The 5,255-nt window shown below is 36.5% G+C and overlaps 1 pseudogene; it reads right to left on the bottom strand.

Moving 5' to 3' along the window:
* Positions 1–4,460: 4,460 nt before the first annotated feature.
* Positions 4,461–4,639, bottom strand: LOC124098919 (U2 spliceosomal RNA; annotated as a pseudogene).
* Between the last annotated feature and the right edge of the window lie 616 nt (positions 4,640–5,255).

The raw sequence follows: 5,255 nt of genomic DNA, 5'->3' as shown, positions 1-5,255 counted from the left end.
TTCTGAGCTTTTCCTGAGTCTCTGAAATCTTGTCAGATTATCTCTGTTTCTGAATCCACTTCTTTTATTGTTATTTTATTTCAACCAAAGACCTTGAAATCATCCTTAACTCTTCATTCTCCTTCAAATCCTACCTCCGTTGCATCAATAAATCTGGTTCTACTTTGCTCTATAGCTTTGGTTGATAGGACAATAAAAATTGAAACCACAATAAGATACCACTCCATAACCACTACAATGGCTAAAATAAAATTTAAAAGAACATTGACAACAGCAAATACTAATGAGGTTGCAGAGCAACTAGAACTCTCTTCTATTGCTGGCAAGAATGCAAAATGGTAGAACTGTTAGGAAAAGCAGCTTGACAGTTTCTTAGAAAATCTAAATATGCCAAATATTTTTTCAAGCCCCATATATTTATACCCAAGAAATAAAGACTTATGTTTATACAAAAACCTTCACACAAGTGTTTATCTATAATCATCCAAAACTGGAAATAACCCAAATATCCTTCAGTTGGCAAATGAAAAATACCAAACTATGCCATATCCATACAATGGAATTTAACTCAACAATATAAAGAAATTAACTATTGATTCACATAACATCATGGATGAATATCAAATGCATTTTGCTTTAGTGAAGGAAGCCAGACACAAAAGGTTACAAATTATATGATTCCATTTATGTGACATTTTGCAAACTACAAAGCTATAGATATTAAAACCAGGCCTATGGTTGGAGCTGAAGGGATGAGGAGATGGAGGAATGGTGTGACTACAATTTTTGGAATTAAGGAACTATTTTATGCTGTGACCATATTGGTAGATACATGATTATGAATTTGTCAATAACTCCCTAGCCCAATCCATCATCAATTCTGCCCTTGACTCCTACAAAAGTCTTCTAACTGCTTTCTTGTTTCCACTCTTGCACTCATATAGTGCACATGGTAGCCAGTGATATTTTCAGCCCTAACTCATATCATGTCATACTCATGCTGGATGGACTTAAAATCCAGTGCTCATATCATGGTACCCAAGACTCTATGTGATCTGGCCCCTGCCAAATCTCTAAACTCATCACCTAATACTATCTCCCTCATTCTGATTTTCAACTATTCTTGCCTTCTTGCTTGTCCATATATAGGTCAAGGACATTCCAACTTCAAGGACTTCACTCTTGTTTTTTCCTCACTGGAATGTTCTTCACCAAACATCTGTATGGTTTATTCCCTTGCTTAAAATTCTCTATGGCTCTCTGTTGCTTATAGAATAAAATTTGAAATCTTCAATGTGGCTATTATGATTTAAATATTAGGGGGTCCCCCAAAAACTCATGTGTGAGACAATGCAAGAAAGTTTAGAAGTGAAATTATTAGATGGGTAGATCTTTTAGCTTAATCTGTGCATTAATCCTCTAATAGAGAATAATGGGGTGGGGGTAACTATAGACAGGAAGACTGTGACTGGAGGAGGCGGATTCATGGGGGTGTGCCTTTGAGGTACATATTTTGTCCTTGTTGAGTGGATCTCTCTCTCTCTCTCTGCTTCCTAATATGATATCCTGAGTTGCTTTCCTCTGCCACACCCTTCTGCCATCCCCAGGAAAGGAGCTGGCTCTCTATGGACTGAGATCTCTAAAGCCATGAACCCCCAAAATAAATTTTTCCTCCTCTAAAATTGTTCTTGTCAGGTCTTTTGGTCACAGCAGGGGAAAAAAAAAGCTGACTAAAACACCTGCCTTTCCATGGCACCACCACTGTTCCTTTCCTGATAGGGTTGATAAATTGCTGAACAAGGTCCTTGGCAATCAGGGTGGGGCACATAATATTTGTTCCTAGTAATACCATCCCTAGAAATCTCTCAAGATTTTATTTTTTATTACCATCTAACAACTTATCTCTATTGTTTCAACCACCAAGTTCAAGGGAGGGAGCGAAAGGGGTAAGAGGAAGGGGTTTTCTGGTTGTTGTAAGGAAGATGGAGAATCAGGGACTACTCAGATGTTTTCCTTGGAGTAATGTGCTTATGCCTACATCAGCCTGAATATTAGGTAGGTGTGCCCCAAACAGAAGAAAAGATTTCTAACTTATCATGACTCATTCCTCCATACTGTACACTAATTAAGCTTTAAAGCTTACACCCACTTATTTTTCCAGGAAAAAAATGATTTACAGCAAGATAGCCTGGGTCACTTGCACTGTGATTCAGCATTTCTGTCTGTGAAACCCAAATTTTTAAAGGAATTAGAATCAAACATCTCTAAAATTGGGATATTATATATTAATGAATCTTCTATTCCCAAGTGTGTTTAATCTACTTTCTTCCAAACAGATTTCTCTAGTGGACATCAGGAGTACACACAATCCCTATAGGTAGGAAACATAACAAGTTTAATGCCCTCTGATACTTTTCATCTTGCACTCCCCTTATATGAGCGTTGTTGAAGCCAGAAAGCTTGGCATCATCTGTGACTCTTCTCTATCCCTCACTCTAACCAGTGACAAGGTCCGAAAATGTCTACCATGTTTAGATCTCCCCAATCCACCCACCTTTTTTCTATTTTCACTGTCAACTACCCAGAAGTTCTAGATAATTGACAACAGGGACAGGAAAAGATGGACAGCTTGGTGAGGTACACTCCCAAATTGATTATTGCAACAGTCTATAAATTCTCGTTTTGCCCTCTCCAAACTATTTTCCATATTGAGATCACAGTAATTTTCCCCAAATAAAAAGCTGATTCTAAGCCTCCCCTACTTAAAACCTTGTAATGGATCCCAATTTCTTTGTACTTAAGATAAATTTCATATTCCCTGGGCTTAAAAAGTACTGTATGATCAGGCCCCTGCTAACGGTTTCCCAATTCATTTCTCACCAGTGAGTCCTTCAAACCCTGTACTCTTGGAATAGTGAGATTTTTTTTTCATTCTCAAAAATGACTTCTTCATGCCAGGCATGGTGGCACACGCTTGTAATCCCAGCAGCTCGGGAGGCTGAGGAGGGAGGATCCCAGGTTCAAAGCCAGCCTCAGCAAAAGTGAGGCGCTAAGCAACTCAGTGAGACCCTGTCTCTAAATAAAATACAAAATAGGGCTGGGGATGTGGCTCAGTGGTTGAGTGCTCCTGAGTTCAATCTCCAGGACCGCCCCCCCTTAAAAAAATGACTTGTTCGCAACATTGGATCTATCATAGTATATTGTGGGATAATTGAAAACATTGACTGTTTATTTCTCTGTGTTATTTCATCAGACTAAAATCTCCATGAGGACAAGGACTATGTCTATCTTGTTTACCACTTTGTCCCTAGCTCATAACACAGTGCCTGGTACATAGTAGGTATTCTACAAATGTTTTTAAAGGGAACAAGTTGTGTTTTTTTTCAAGAGATTTGACAATTTCACTATTTGTTCTGCCAAAGAAACTGATTCAGGATTTTCAAATCTACTGTTTCTCTTCCCCTTCCAGATTTAAACCAATGAATAAATAAGGCATAGGAAATAGGTGGAAATGAATATGCTATTTTTATTGCTAATAAACCTGATTTAAGAAACTCTTTTCAGAACTGCATCCAAGTGGACTGAGTGAGACAGATTTAGGCCTTAACTGGACAGCAACAAGTTTGCACCATAGTAGCAACAACTTTCAGAAATTATGTGCATCTTATGGACAGGGAGCCTCCAAAAGAGAGCACCCATGAAGGACTAGATAAGTATGCTCAATTTTTTCTGCCAAATCACTACTCAAGTAAGTTACCTTCTCCTCTAAGAAGGACTGAATGAAACATGAGAAGAGATATATTCTAGTGGAGACTCCTAAATTCATCAATTGATTGTTCATTTATCGTATTAATATTAAAAACAAAGTTATTAATTGCACTCTGAGTATAGCTGTAGCTATATTCTCTAGGGTAGATTGTTCTCAATCCATAAATTATAGCTTTATTTATTCTATGAAGTAAGAGTGATGTAACAGAACAGCATTAAATTCTAAATGTTTGGGGGTTAATTCAATTATAATTATTTTATGGTTTTCTTGGATTATACTCAAATGCATAACATGCATGATTTCTACTTTTTGAAATATATCGAAGTTTTCTTTGAGGTCTAGTAAAATCATTTTTGTAATTGTGGTATGACTAATTGGAAAGAAAATAATTCTCTGTAAGGTACAAAGTTTAATATTTTTATTAGAATAATTTTATTGTTTATACTATTCAAATTCTACATATCGTTTTGTTTTTATGTTTTATCTGATAGAGTTGCATCAAAAGTTCTCACAGGTATTAGATTTGTATAAATTTATCAATGAGTTCATGACAGCTTTTGCTTTGTAATATTGATACTAAGTAATTCAATCTATAAAGTTTATAATTGTTATATATTTGCTCTGCATAATGCTTTTTGCCTTGAATTTTGAAATCTGCTTTGCCTGAAACATTACCACTTCTTCTTTCCTTTTTTAATGCACTGTTCCTGGAGGTACTGCAATGCCAGGTCAATGTGTGGAGTGGATGAAGCAAGCTCCTATTCCATCTCCCTGCTCCAAAAATCCACTTAATATATTATCCTTGGATAGATATTAAACTGATAAGAACAGATACTACACTTGATCTTAGCCAAAAGGCCAGTAAGCAATCTGCTTTCATTTTGTTTACATTACAAACAAAGAAAAAAAATTATCTTTTTTTGTGTGTGGTACTGGGGATTGAGCCTAGAGGCACTCTACTGCTGATATTTTCACTGAGTTTTGCTAAATTGCTGAGGCTGGCCTCAAACTTCTATCTCAGCCTCCTGGGTTGCTGGAATTACAGGTATGTGCCATGGGATTTTTTTCCAAAGGATTTTTTTTTTACTTTTTAAGATTCAGTGTCTTTTGCTCTTATAAGTAATAACACATATTTTATAATATAATTTAACCAGAGATTAGTTTTGTTTTAATAAGTAGTTTAACAATTTACATTTATTGTTATAAATGATGTTTCCTTGTGTTATATGGTTTGGATGAGAGGTGTGCCCTAAAAGCTCACATGTGAGACAATGCAAGAAGGTTCAGTGAAGAAATGATTGGGTTACAGCCTTAACCTAATCCGTGAATTAATCCCTAATGAGATTAACTGAATGATAACTGGAGACAGGCTAGAGGAAGTGGTTCATTAAGGGCATGACTATGGGATATATATTTTGTATCTGGAGAGTGGATTCCTTCCACTTCCCTGTCCCCTGCTTTCTGACCAACATGTGAGCTGCTTCCC

This window comes from Marmota monax, unplaced genomic scaffold (assembly GCF_021218885.2).
Source record: "Marmota monax isolate L192 unplaced genomic scaffold, Marmota_monax_Labrador192_F-V1.1 WCK01_AAM20220418_F8-fsc00182, whole genome shotgun sequence".
In the NCBI taxonomy this organism is placed as follows: Eukaryota; Metazoa; Chordata; class Mammalia; order Rodentia; family Sciuridae; genus Marmota; species Marmota monax.
Note: the sequence above shows the minus strand (reverse complement) of the source record. Positions and strands in the feature narration are given on the sequence as shown.